Raw genomic sequence first — 15,538 nt, 5'->3', positions numbered from 1 at the left:
CGCAGTTAGTGGGCGAGAATTTCTTCCTAGGCCCCGAGAGTGGGTGCCCGTGTTGCCCCACGGAGAGGCAGGGTCAGAGTCCTTTCTGTGGGCAGAGGGCAGAGTCTCTGGGCAGCCCCAGCGCCCTGGGAAAGCCACGCATGGGAGGGAGTGAGAACTAATTCCAACGGTGGAGATTTTCCGTGCTGGAGGGTGTTTCACTCAGAGGGAAATGCGGCCGGCCTCATATCCTGGTTTGCGCGCGCAGATAAGGAGTGAGCACAGAGGGGCAGAGTCAGGGGCCTTTGTGTGGGCCAAAGCGGAATCTCGAGCCGCCCCAGCACCTTGCAAAAGCCACGCACGGGGACAGAGCGAGACTCAATTCCAACGCTGCAACTTTTCCCTGCGGTTGGGGGTTTCACTCAGAGCGTGAGACTGCTGGCCAGATATCCTGGTTGCAGACAGTGAGTGAGAGTTTCCTCCAAGCGCCCCGGAAGTGGGCGCCCGCTTGTGTTACCGGACAGAGTGGCAGAGCCAGAGGTCTTTGAGTGGGCGGAAATCCCGCCTGATTATGCTAGCAGCTCTGACTGACTGAGCCTTACCCAGAGCCCCGTGCTGAGTGGAAATAGAGTGGGGAGTTGCCAGCTCTTTGAGCCTCTTACTATCCAGGCAGAGGCAGCAGCAACCCCATAGCTGGATTATCAGGCTACTAATTGAGGAAGGAAAGACTAGGAGAAAGGCTCCAGGAACACGGACTCTCTCACTGTCGGAGCCTATAAATGCTAATGAGCTTCGACTGCCAACGAGACTAAAGCACAATACATGACATTGCCATAGAGACTTATCAACTGCAAACCTCTACCTGAGCGTGCCAAAGGGGCAGAAGCCGGGGTACAGAGTCACCGACCAGGAAGAGGGAGAGAAAAGAAAAAGCAAGAAGATAACCTCTCAAAATCAAGAATAATCTGCACACTTTATAACCTATCCCATTTTATTATATTTGTTCGTTTGTTTCTCTTATCTTCATTCTTGATACTTTTTTTTCCTCCTCCAATTTGGCCGATTAACTCTCTACCGGTCTTACTCTCTCCTCTCCTTGAACTACACTACCCATAAGTGTTACATCTCCCATTATCTTTTCTCTTCTCTTCCTTTCTCTCTACGAGGGTTGCACTCCAAAACCCTTAACTCTCTCTCTCTCTCTCTCTCCTTTCTTTTTTCTTCTTTTAGTGGTTCCCTCTTTTTTTCTCTCTCTCTCTTTCTTTTCTCCCTCTATAATAGTTTCTTCCTTTCTCCTTTACGTCTCCTCTCATTCAAACCTCAATAACAAACAAATTATCTTATCTGGGACTCAAACCTATGTTTGTGGCATTTTGGGGGGTTTTTACTTCACCTTTTTAACTCACTAGCAGTGCTCCCATCCCTGGCACTCCATATTATCTAGTTCTTGATCCACTAAATACAATAGTAATTTTTTAATTTGTCCCCCCATTTTTCCATTTTCCTCTTATTCCTCTCATCATAACTCTTAGACAACCAACACCTAAAAGCAAATCATTTTATTCTTGACCCAAATTTTTTCCTTATTTGCTTTTTGTGGGTCCATACGCTCTTTTTTTTTCTTTTTTCTTTTTTTTTCCTTTTTTTTTTTCTTTTTTTTTTTTGCCCCTTTATTACTTTTCCCCAATTCAGGCCCTCCATCACAGGCATTGTTTGTTATAATTCACAGTCCAACACAAGATTTTCTCAAGAAAGAGGGGAGAGGAGAGGAGAGGAAAAAAGGAGGGGGGGGGAATAATTTCCTTTTTTTTTAATTTTAATTTTATTTTATTTTTCTTTATTTCATTATTAATTTTTTTAAAAAAACAACTTTTCGATTTTTTATTTTTTATTTTTTTTAACTTTTTATTCTTTATTAAATCTCATTAATACTATCAACAAAACCACCCTCAGATGCCATTAAGGAAGAGAAAATCGAATATCATGGATACAAAAGAAAGAGAGGTAACACAGCTAGATGAGGAAAAATCTATGGAGAAAAATTTAATATATTGGAAACCTTGGAGCTAAATGACAGAGAATTCAAGATAGAAACCCAAAAAATCCTCCGAGATATACAAGAAAACACAGAAAGGCAATTTAGGGAGCTCAGAAAACAACTCAATGAACACAAAGAATATATGTCCAAGGAAATTGAAACTATAAAAACAAATCAAACAGAGATGAAAAACTGAATTCACGAGCTGAAAAACGAAGTAACAAGCTTAGCTAATAGAACAGGTCAGATAGAAGAGAGGATTAGTGAAATAGAAGACAAGCAACTTGAGGCACAACAAAGAGAAGAAGAAAGAGACTCAAAAATTAAAAAAAAATGAGATAGCCCTACAAGAATTATCTGACTCCATCAAAAAGAATAACATAAGAATAATAGGTATATCAGAGGGAGAAGAGAGAGAAAATGGAATGGAGAACATACTCAAACAAATAATAGATGAGAACTTCCCAAGCTTGTGGAAAGAACTAAAGCCTCAAGTTCAAGAAGCAAACAGAACTCCAAGTTTTCTTAACCCCAACAAACCTACTCCAAGGCATATCATAATGAAATTGACACAAACCAACAGCAAAGAAAAAATTCTCAAGGCAGCCAGGGAAAAGAAGAATACAACATATAAAGGAAGGCCCATTAGATTATCATCAGATTTCTCAGCAGAAACTCTACAAGCTAGAAGAGAGTGGACCCCAATATTTAAAGTCCTGAAAGAGAGGAACTTTCAGCCACAAATACTATACCCATCAAAGCTATCCTTCAAATACGAAGGAGAAATAAAAACATTCACAGATAAAGAAAAGATGAGAGAATTTATCATCAGAAAACCCCCACTCCAGGAATTACTAAAGGGGGTTCTCCAATCAGATACAAAGAACAAAAAAAAAAAACAGAGCCACAAGTAAAAGCTCCAAGAAGAACACAATAAAACCAAATTTAAACTGTGACAACAACAAATAGAAAGAGGGGGAGAAGATGGTGATTAACAGTAGCAAAGGACAATGGAGTGCAAAAGTACTCACAAAATAGTTTGCTACAATGAACAGGGTAGGGACCCTTTTCATTACTCAAAGGTAACCACCATTGAAAAAACCACCACAGAAGCACATGAGATAAAAAAGATAGCAACAGAGGAAAGATGTATGGAATACAACCAAATAAAAACAAAAGATAGAAAAATGAAAGAGAAGGATCAAACAAGACACAAAACTAACAGAAAGCAAGATATAAAATGGCAATAGGGAACTCACAAGTATCAATAATTACACTAAATGTAAATGGATTAAACTCACCAATAAAAAGGCACAGAGTAGCAGAATGGATTAAAAAAGAAAATCCAACTGTATGCTGCCTACAGGAAACTCATCTAAGTAACAAGGATAAAAACAAATTCAAAGTGAAAGGCTGGAAAACAATACTCCAAGCAAATAACATCCAAAAAAAAGCAGGTGTAGCAATACTCATATCGGATAATGCTGACTACAAGACAGGAAAAGTACTCAGAGACAAAAATGGCCATTTCATAATGGCTAAGGGGACACTGAATCAAGAAGACATAACAATTCTTAATATATATGCACCAAACCAAGGAGCACCAAAATATATAAGACAGCTACTTATTGATCTTAAAACAAAAACTGACAAAAATACAATCATACTTGGAGACCTCAATACACCGCTGATGGCTCTAGATCGGTCATCCAAACAGAGAATCAACAGAGACATAGTGGCCTTAAACAAAACACTAGAGCACCTGGATATGATAGACATCTACAGGACATTTCATCCCAAAGTGACTGAGTATACATTTTTCTCCAGTGTATATGGATCATTCTCAAGAATTGACCATATGTTGGGCCACAAAAACAACATCAGCAAATTCAGAAAAATTGAAGTTGTACCAAGCATATTTTCTGATCATAAAGCCTTGAAACTAGAATTCAACTGCAAAAAAGAGGAAAAAAATCCCACAAAAATGTGGAAACTAAACAACATACTTTTAAAAAATGAATGGGTCAAAGAAGAAATAAGTGCAGAGATCAAAAGTTATATACAGACTAATGAAAATGACAATACGACATATCAGAATCTATGGGATGCAGCAAAAGCAGTGATAAGAGGGAAGTTCATATCGCTTCAGGCATATATGAACAAACAAGAGAGAGCCCAAGTGAACCACTTAACTTCCCACCTTCAGGAACTAGAAAAAGAAGAACAAAGACAACCCAAAACCAGCCGAAGAAAGGAGATAATAAAAATTAGAGCAGAAATAAATGAATTAGAGAACAGAAAAACTATAGAAAAAATTAATAGAACAAGAAGCTGGTTCTTGGAAAAGATCAACAAAATTGACAACCCTTGGCAAGACTTACCAAGAAAAAAAGAGAAAGAACTCATATAAACAAAATCCAAAATGAAAGAGGAGAAATCACCACGGACACTGTAGATATACAAAGAATTATTGTAGAATACTATGAAAAACTTTATGCCACTAAATTCAACAACCTAGAAGAAATGGATAAATTCCTAGAAAAATACAACCTTCCTAGACTGAGTCAAGAAGAAGCAGAAAGCCTAAACAGACCTATCAGTAGAGAAGAAATAGAAAAAACCATTAAAAACCTCCCCAAAAATAAAAGTCCAGGCCCTGACGGCTATACCAGCGAATTTTATAAAACATTCAAAGAAGACTTGGTTCCTATTCTACTCAAAGTCTTCCAAAAAATTGAAGAAGAAGCAATACTTCCAAACACATTTTATGAGGCCAACATAACCCTCATACCAAAACCAGGCAAGGATGGCACAAAGAAAGAAAACTACAGACCAATATCTCTAATGAATACAGATGCTAAAATACTAAACAAAATACTAGCAAATCGAATACAACAACATATTAAAAAAATAATACATCATGATCAAGTGGGATTCATCCCAGAATCTCAAGGATGGTTCAACATACGTAAAACGGTTAACGTAATACACCATATCAACAAAACAAAGAACAAAAACCACATGATCTTATCAATAGACGCAGAAAAGGCTTTCGATAAAATACAACACAATTTTATGTTTAAGACTCTCAACAAAATGGGTATAGAAGAAAAATATCTCAACATGATAAAGGCCATATATGATAAACCATCAGCTAACATCATATTAAATGGCACTAAACTGAAGGCTTTCCCCCTTAAATCAGGAACAAGACAGGGTTGTCCACTCTCTCCACTCTTATTTAATGTGGTACTAGAGGTTCTAGCCAGAGCAATCAGACAAGACAAAGAAATAAAAGGCATCCATATCGGAAAAGAAGAAGTAAAGGTATCACTTTTTGCAGATGATATGATCCTATACATCGAAAACCCCAAAGAATCCACAAAAAGACTACCTGAAACAATAAGCCAATACAGTAAGGTCACAGGATACAAAATTAACATACAGAAGTTAATAGCCTTTCTATATGCCAACAATGAAACAACTGAGAAGGAACTCAAAAGAATAATCCCCTTCACGATTGCAACAAAAAAAAAATAAAATACTTAGGAATAAACATAACAAAGAATGTAAAGGACTTATATAATGAAAACTATAAACCATTGTTAAGGGAAATCAAAAAAGATCTAATGAGATGGAGGAATATACCTTGTTCTTGGCTAGGAAGAAGAAATATAATCAAGATGGATATATTACCCAAAGCAATATACAAATTTAATGCAATTCCCATCAAACTTCCAATGACATTTTTTAAAGAAATAGAGCAAAATATCATCAGATTTATATGGAACTATAAAAAACCCCGAATAGCCAAAGCAATCCTAAAGAAAAAGAATGAAGCTGGGGGCATAACAATACCTGACTTCAAACTCTATTATAGGGCCACGACAATCAAAACAGCATGGTATTGGCAGAAAAATAGACACTCAAACCAATGGAACAGAATAGAAAGTCCAGAAATAAAACCACATATATATATAGTCAAATAATTTTTGATAAAGGGGCCAACAACACACAATGGAGAAAAGAAAGCCTCTTCAATAAATGGTGCTGGGAAAACTGGAAAGCCACATGCAAAAGAATGAAACTGGACTACAGTCTCTCCCCCTGTACAAAAATTAACTCAAAATGGATCAAAGATCTAAACATAAGACCTGAAACAATTAAGTACATAGAAGAAGACATAGGTACTCAACTCATGGACCTGGGTTTTAAAGAGCATTTTATAAATTTGACTCCACAGGCAAGAGAAGTGAAGGCAAAAATTAATGAATGGGACTACATCAGACTAAGAAGTTTTTGCTCAGCAAGAGAAACTGATAACCAAATAAACAGAAAGCCAACTAAATGGGAAATGATATTTTCAAACAACAGCTCAGATAAGGGCCTAATATCCAAAATATACAAAGAACTCATAAAACTCAACAACAAACAAACAAACAATCCAATAAAAAAATGGGAAGAGGATATGAATAGACACTTCTCCCAGGAAGAAATACAAATGGCCAACAGATATATGAAAAGATGCTCATCTTCTTTAGCTATTAGAGAAATGCAAATCAAAACGGCAATGAGATATTACCTCACACCTGTTCGATTAGCTGTTATTAGCAAGTCAGTAATAGCAAATGTTGAAGAGGCTGTGGAGAAAAAGGAACCCTCATACACTGTTGGTGGGAATGTAAAGTAGTACAACCATTATGGAAGAAATTATGGTGGTTCCTCCAAAAACTGAAAATAGAACTACCTTATGACCCAGCAATCCCTCTACTGGGTATATATCCCCAAAACTCAGAAACATTGATACGTAAAGACACATGCAGCCCCATGTTTATTGCAGCATTGTTCACAGTGGCCAGGACATGGAAACAACCAAAAAGCCCATCAATAGATGACTGGATAAAGAAGATGTGGCACATATACACTATGGAATACTACTCAGCCATAAGAAATGATGACATCGGAACATTTACAGCAAAATGGTGAGATCTTGATAACATGATACGAATCGAAATAAGTAAATCAGAAAAAAACAGGAACTGTATTATTCCATACGTAGGTGGGACATAATAGTGAAACTAAGAGACATTGATAAGAGTGTGGTGGTTACGGGGGGTAGGGGGGAATGGGAGAGGGATAGGGGGTGGGGAGGGGCACAAAGAAAACAAGATAGAAGGTGACAGAGGACAATCTGACTTTGGGTGGTGGGTATGCAACATAATTGAACGACAAGATAACCTGGACTTGTTATCTTTGAATATATGTATCCTGATTTATTGATGTCACCCCATTAAAAAAATAAAATTATAAAAAAAAAATCTTGAAACTGAAAATTATAGTAACTAAAATTTTAAAAACCTCAATATTCTCAGTAGTAGAATAGAGAAAAGATTAAGTACACTGAAAATGACTTGAGTTTGGGTGTGGGAACACAATGCAATATATAGATCATATGTCATAGAGATGTACACCTGAAACTTATATGATCCTGTTAACCAATGTCACTCCAATACATTTAATAAAAAAAGAATAAATGAATGGAAAATAGGACAATACAAATAGGCTGAAAACAAACAAATACAAAAACAAACACCAGAACTTTAAGGACCTTTAAGACTATAATAAAAAATTTAACATTTATGTCATTAGAGTTTTGGAAAAAAAAAAAAGGCAATGAGGCTTAAAATATATTTGAAGAATTAATAATGAAAATTACCAAGTTTGGCAAAAGACAAGTTAAGATTCAAGAACTGGCCTGAACTGTGGTGGCGCAGTGGATAAAGCGTCAACCTGGAAATGCTGAGGTCACCGGTTCGAAACCCTGGGCTTGCCTGGTCAAGGCACATATGGGAGTTGATGCTTCCAGCTCCTCCCCCTTCTCTCTCTCTCTCTCTCTCTCTCTCTCTCTCTCTCTCTCTCTCCTCTCTCTCCCTCTCTGTCTCTCTCCTCTCTAAAAATGAATTAAAATAAAAAGAGTACTGAGCATATCCCAAAAATATAAACCTAAAGATATTCATACCAAAACAGAAAATAAATATCCTACTTTAGAAAACAGGTTAAAAAAATCTGGAAAGCGAGTGTAGAACACTTCACTTGCAGAGAAAAAACAATTTGAATAACAATGAATATCTCATCAAACACCATCAAGGCCAGAAGTAAGTAATATATTTTTTCAGGTGTTGAAAGGCAAAAACTGTCAATTCAGAATACTATAAAGGCAAAACTGTCCTTCAGGACCTACTGAAACGATGGCCAAAGAAAGTTCTTGAAACAGAAAAATAAAAATGGTGAAAGCTATCTTAAATGTTAGAAGGAAGGAATTTATTAAAAAAGCAAAAATGTGGATAAATACAAGATTGTCTTCTTTTCCTGAGTTTTCTAAATTATGGTTAACTTAAAACAGAAAATATAACATTAATGTGATTCTCGATGTATCTGAAGAAAATATTTTTTTAAAAATATAAGCAGTGTGGGTAAAGAGACTGAGAGAAGTAGGATTTTGGACTTCACTAAAAGTGTTCAATATTTTGATGGTGGTAGTAGGTACAGGAAACTACACATGTGACAAAATGACATAGAGCTATATATACACATTTTGTAAATGTCAATTTCCTGGTTTTGATATTGTACTGCAGTTACTAAAAATGTAACCATTGGAGGAACTGGGTAAAGGGGTAAAAGGGAACTGTCTGTACTATATTATAACACTCTGTAAATTACAAAATTATTTCAAAATTGTCAGTTATTAAAAAATCCTTACTAGAACTATAATTAATAGACTGAAATTTTATATGAAGGGCAGAATAATGGGAAAAAATCCATTATATTTATATAAATGAGTAAAGAGATAAACTTTACAATTAAGTCATATCCTGAAAGAGCATGGGGAATAATAGTGTTTATATTAGATAATTTTAGAAACAAAGTTACCTTTGAAAAGTTCTACATTCATGATATCAAGTAATCTGATTTATTGATCTAAAAAATTATCCTATTTCTAGAATATGAGGGAATATTCTCTTTATCTCAAACCTCAGACATTAAGACTATCACTAGTAATCTTTAACAGCAAGGGAAAGTGTAGAATTATTCAGAACAGTGGCAAATTTGTTTTAGATAGTTTCATCTATTTTTCAGTTCCAATGGAATAAATTTTTAATAAAATAATTTCATAACTTGCATATCCATTCCACGAAATTTTGGAATACTATTTGTAATGTTTATTCTTAACTAAATTTCAAGATGATCAAATGTTTATGGAATATTATTGAGATTTATAGATCACAGATATAAAAGCTATTCAATTCTAATATAAATCTTGTGGTGTTGACCCCTCACCAAAGAAAACATATTAACTAACCTTCAGTGTTTGCTTTTGCTACACACACACACACACACACACACACACATTGAGCATCATTATCTGTTTTTAAACTCGTTAATATCTGCCTAGCATTAAACCAGAAGATGAATATGGACATTATTGCTAAGGAGGGTCAAATGAGTTTAAGTCAAATGATTGTAACTATGCTACTTGAGCAGAAATACCACAGTAAGCAGAATACTATAAGTAAAACTTTTTTGTCCAGATGATATGAGCAAAACCATACATTTCTATATTTGATATCAATTATTCAGTAAAAATACTGAAATTCTTTTACTGATCTTATGTGTTTTTTTTAATGCTTTCCCCAAAGCATATTAAAAGGTGCTTTACACATCTACAGTGTTTCATGGTCCACATACTCATTGAAAAAACTAAAGTTAATCACTGAATAGTTGCTCATAGTGTTGTATACTAAATAAAATATAACAGTAATTATAATGTCACCACAGTGTGTTATTGATTCTACTGATTTCTCCCATGATTTTCATGGCTTAATGACTTTGTTTTAAATTATTTATTTTAATAAATATTATTTCTTAAAAACATTACAGAAGACAGCATCTAGTACTGTACAAATGTTAGATAGTTCATATATTTTGTTTCATTGATTGTGACTAAGCTACTTTAAATAGCCTATTTTTAACCAAAAACTGTAAAATTTTATAAATCACTATGTGTTTAACTTTGTGATTTTATAATTTAAATTATGAATTATATATATATCAATCCAGAAGTACTATTATGTAAATATTTAAAATATTAATATATATATAAATTTCCTTATATGTTAAATATATTTATAATGTTCCTTAAGTTTGTTCTCTCTCTCTCTCTCTCTCCCCCTATATGTAATTTTTAAATTACTCTTTCTCGCTCGGTTTTCTGAAAACTCACTCTTTTTGAGAGTACTATACTATACTCAAGTGCCCAGGTGGAAGAATAAATCTGCTGAATAGCAGGAGCATAACACAGCTGGAAAAAATGCCAAAGTAAGACAGAAATTTTTAAAAAGATTGAAAATGAGCCTGACCAGGTGGTGGCACCATGGATAGAGCATCGGCATGGGACATGGAGAACCCAGGTTTGAAACCTGAGGTCACCAGCTTGAGTGTGGGCTCATCCAGCTTGAGCACGGTATCATAGGCATGACCCATGGTTGCTGGCTCAAGCCCAAAGGTCTCTGGCTTGAAACCCAAGGTTGCTGGCTTCAGCCCAATGTCACTGGCTTGAGTAAGGGGTCACTCACTGTGCTGTATCCCCTGCCCTTTTCAAGGAACACATGAGAAAGCAATCAATGAAAAACTAAGATGCCGCAAGGAAGAATTGATGCTTCTCATCTCTCTCCTTTCCTGTCTGTCTGTCCCTACCTGTCCCTCTCTCTGACTCTCTGTCTCTGTCAAAAAAAAGAAAAAGAAAAAAAAAAAGAAAATGAAATGAAAATATAATCTTGTGAAAAGTTTCCATTGTAACATATATGCATGTTAATGAAAATCATAAGTTACACGGTTGCTGAAAAAGATAACTTGACAGTATTATTTTATCATATGCCAGTAAGAAAAGATTTTGACAGTGGTAGAAAATTTTTCAAGTTCAATGTAGGGATTTTCATGTGTATAATTTTCACTCAGTGGTGAATTACTTGCATAGACTTTGTAGCTACATTAAAAGCAGACCACTAATACTCAGAACCAGTACCCAATCCTTGTTTCATTTTTCTTTCTACCTTCTTCAGTAACTTTTAAAATCCAAATCAATCACACTGCCTCTAAGGAGATATTGCTGTATTAAATATACAAATGTTTAAGACATATTAAATATAGGTTGGGTTTTAGGAAGTTAGAAATATTAAAAACCTATATACTCTTATAGATCAATGTCACCCTTTTAAATTTAATTTTGTAAATAAAATTTTAAAAAATAGTACAAAAAGTATTGCTTTCTAATCATTTATATTATATTAAATATAATTCCTACTTCCAAAAACATAATGTAATGAAAAGGTCACTTCTCGCTTTTCTAGAAATGGTCAGAGTTTCTTCAATGAGGGCAATGATATATAAATATACTTAGAGAACAGTAGGTATTACCGAATGGTATAAATTTGGGGGCTACACTTTCATTGCCTAAATTATAAGGTTGGTGATTTATAGTGTTTTAATTTTACATGGAAATAGCTAAAGTATAAGTTTTATATAATCTGTTTTTTTTCTAGTCTTTTTCTTTTTTTTTTCTTTAACTAGAGAGTTAAATTAAAATAATTTGTTTATAAATAGTTCTAAGTTCATGTCTACTTGTTCCTAAAGAAATCCGATGTGTCACAAGGATCAAATCCCATGAAAAATCTCATTTCTTCCACACTTGAGTCTGGTCTTTCACTGGCAGAAGGAAAAGACCTTTATCAAAGTTAATAGACTGTAAAAAAGAACCCCCCAAAATAAATAAATAAACAAAAAACCTACACAGACTCTACTGAAGAAGAAAAAAGATTTTTTTATATTATAGTCAACTTGGAAAAAACATTTTTTTCTTTCATCTGTGGGACATAGAGAAGTAGTATAAATTCAGACTCACATATCACATGCCTAAGTATTTAAAAGACATAAATCAAATTTAAGAACTGTGAGTTCAAGTATGGTCTATCAGCCTGCATTGCCCAATGCAACCTAATAACAACTTGGAAAGCAGAATTGAAATCCTGAACTCTTGAACCACTTGGAGTTCGATGTTATAACATGGAGACTTTGCAAAGCAGCCCTAGGCCACCAGTCTGTCTTCATTCTCTTTCTATTTTTACTTCCATCTTGCAGGATGAAGGGCTTTGCATACATTTAAGAAGATACCACAGCCTACTCTCCAGTTTACCCTCAGTTAGCTATCCCTTTGACCTAGGGTGGTGCACACCAGTCTATGAGGAGGGCAGACTTGGGGAAAACTAGAACAGATCTTGAAAGCAATCTAGGATACTTTTTAATTTTTTTTTCCTACAGAGGATAAAAGAGTTTTGAGTACTTGTACACTGGCATTGACAGAGAGACATGGGTATGGCTCTTGCTTTCTGTGAACATATTCCCCTGCCTCGTGGACTCTTCATGCCATGGTGGAAGGAAGGAAGGAGGGGTGCGCTCTAAATGATGGGGCCTGGAAAATGAATTCCTCTTCTCTTGTGTCTCACTGCAGCAATGCAGCTATCCCTCTCTGCTGTTCCTTTTTCCATAGAGTCAATCAAAGTTGTAAAGAAAGCCAAAAGACACCTTTAATAAATATTTGTAAATGAAAATTTACTAATAAAATTTAAGAAGATATAGCAATAGAAAGTCACTTATTTTGAAGCTGGAAAAACACACTCCCCATTTTTTAGAATTGATATGTGCACAGTCCTTACCTAAGTGTTCTGTTCAATAAGAAAGGCATCATATAGGACCTGGCCGGTTGGCTCAGTGGTAGAGCGTCGGCCTGGCGTGCAGAAGTCCCGGGTTCGATTCCCAGCCAGGGCACAAAGGAGAAGTGCCCATCTGCTTCTCCACCCCTCCCCCTCTCCTTCCTCTCTGTCTCTCTCTTCCCCTCCTGCAGCCGAGGCTCCATTGGAGCAAAAGATGGCCCGGGCACTGGGGATGGCTCCTTGGCCTCTGCCCCAGGTGCTAGAGTGGCTCTGGTCGCATGCGGGAGTCTGTCTGACTGTCTCTCCCCGTTTCCAGCTTCAGAAAAATACAAAAAAAAAAAAAAAAGGCATCATATAGAGTGTTTACCTTCCACTAACTTTGTATCCCTGTCTGAATATCAGAAACATGGACACAAAAAAATTATTTTCAGAAAACACTGTGCAATAACTACTGGTAATCTTCGAGGAAGGAGATGCCACTCCAAGCTGTGGTGATAAAGAAAGGTTAATAGAGAAAGTGAAGTTTGTGATCTTGGAAGTTGATTTTACAAGGAAGAGGAAGGAATGCATTATAGATGATTTAAAAAACAATTACAAATCTATAGTAAAGGAATAATAGAAAACACACTCAGAGGTTTACAGAATGTATAGTTTAAAGATAGAAGAATGAGATTGTTTCAGAATATTTCAAGACATGATTAGATGTTAATGGTCAGGACAAATTATGAAGAGTTTACAATATTACACCAAGAAATTTGGATAGTTTTCCATAAAGGAATGGGAAAAGAAAGGATGGTCAAAAATTGCTGGAAAAAAAATGGACCAACCTACAATAAAGGTATCATGAAATAACATGTTTTGGGTATATCCAGAAAGAAATCAGAATGACTAACTTCATTCTTCAATATTCACCTTCTAAGTATAAGAACTAAAGTAGGTAATGAAAGTAGAAATGTATTGGAAGATTCACTGAAATAAAGGTTTAAGATATGATGAGTAGATTTGGGGAAACAAAGAAAATTAGAGTGTAACTCCAAATTCTGCACGAAATTAACAATGGCATCTTTGACATAAATATGGTAAACGTGGGAGAGGCAATTTGTCCTTTACCCATAGCATTTGGTGTAAGAGATGAAACAAACTTTGGGCAGCTAATGAACGGTAATTTGAATTTACCTTGTTTGATTTTAGAGACTTTACTCTTAACTGTTACTTACCTCTTGCAGTGTCACAGAGACACAAATTCAGTGGAGGCTGATAGGACTATGTACTTACGGCAGTGGTAAGTTAGCTAGGTCCTGTTTTCCCAGAGAAAATGATAGCTAAACAAATATACTCCTTGAATGAGCTACCATACCAATTTCAGATATTCTAGGCATAGAAGAAAAATACTAGAATCCTTTATTTCTTACTATGTTATTAATGATAATTTTGAGAAGAAAATCAACAAAGGACACAGTTACACATAAATTATTACATTAGAAAGTTAGAGAGAAAAATAGTAGCCATACAACTGAAGCTTTTCATGATAGACATACACATGTCTGCAGTTAGTAAAGAAGGCACCACAGAAGATTTGCAGCTTGAAGTTGCTAGGCAAAGATCAGGTGCTTGAGATGAAAAAAGGAGATTAGATTTAAAGTTCTGGTAAGAATGTTAGTCTGGATAATGGGCCTATTGAGAATTCAAAGATGGATGATAACCAAATGTAGAAAAACATGAGATGAAAAGAGTTATATATAGGGGTATGAGGGAGCTCTCCACAAATGGTCATAAATGGTGTTAATAAAAATAAAATGTGTACACCTGCTAAGAATAAAGGAAGTTGGGTATTTGGGAATTTAAGGAGAGTGGGCAAAGCCTGAGGTATATCATGGAAGTAACAAGTCAAGTCTTACTGATCTATATTTATTTATTCATTCAAGAATTAATTTAGTCATACATTTATTAAAGTACATTCTTTTCAAGGTGGGTAACATATATAAGGTCTACTGGAAAGTTCTGTTCGTTTTTGGAATAAAACAAAATACAAATTTTTCTTACCATCAATAAACTTTATTAAATAATATAATTGCCATTATTATTAATGATTTCTTGCTAGCATGAGGGCAATTTGTATATCCCATTTTTTTTTAATAAATTTTTATTAATGGTAATGGGATGACATTAATAAATCAGGGTACATATATTCAAAGAAAACATGTCTAGGTTATTTTGTCATCAAATTATGTTGCAAACCCCTCGCCCAAAGTCAGATTGTCCTCCGTCACCCTCTATCTAGTTCTCTGTGCCCCTCCCCCTCCCCCTAACTCTCTCCCTCCCTCCCTCCCATGTCCTCCCTCCCCCCCCACCCTTGGTAACCACCACACTCTTGTCCATGTCTCTTAGTCTCATAAAAATATGGAACGCTTCACGAATTTGCATGTCATCCTTGCGCAGGGGCCATGCTAATCTTCTCTGTATCGTTCCAATTTTAGTATATGTGCTGCCGAAGCGAGCACATGTAAGGGAGGCCAGGAAGTAAGTTTTTTTTTTTAATTTTTATTTTATTTATTCACTTTTAGAGAGCAGAGACAGAGAGGGAGAGAGAGGAGAGAGAGACAGAGAGAGAGAGAAGGGGGGAGGAGCTGGAAGCATCAACTCCCATATGTACCTTGACCAGGCAAGCCCAGGGAATCCCATTTTTAAAAAATGTTTTATCTTTTGATGCAAAAAATTTAACCAGTGCTTGTTTGATATCTTCTTCATTTTTGAA

At 35.5% G+C, this 15,538-nt stretch overlaps 1 non-coding gene across 1 annotated transcript; it reads right to left on the bottom strand.

The window, feature by feature from the left end:
• Positions 1-15,177: 15,177 nt before the first annotated feature.
• On the bottom strand, positions 15,178-15,284 carry LOC136336895 (U6 spliceosomal RNA). Its single transcript, XR_010731631.1, has one exon. It is a non-coding gene; the product is annotated as a U6 spliceosomal RNA (small nuclear RNA).
• Positions 15,285-15,538: the final 254 nt, after the last annotated feature.

This window comes from Saccopteryx bilineata, chromosome 4 (assembly GCF_036850765.1).
Source record: "Saccopteryx bilineata isolate mSacBil1 chromosome 4, mSacBil1_pri_phased_curated, whole genome shotgun sequence".
NCBI classification, from domain to species: domain Eukaryota; kingdom Metazoa; phylum Chordata; class Mammalia; order Chiroptera; family Emballonuridae; genus Saccopteryx; species Saccopteryx bilineata.
This window is presented reverse-complemented; position numbering and strand designations above follow the sequence as displayed.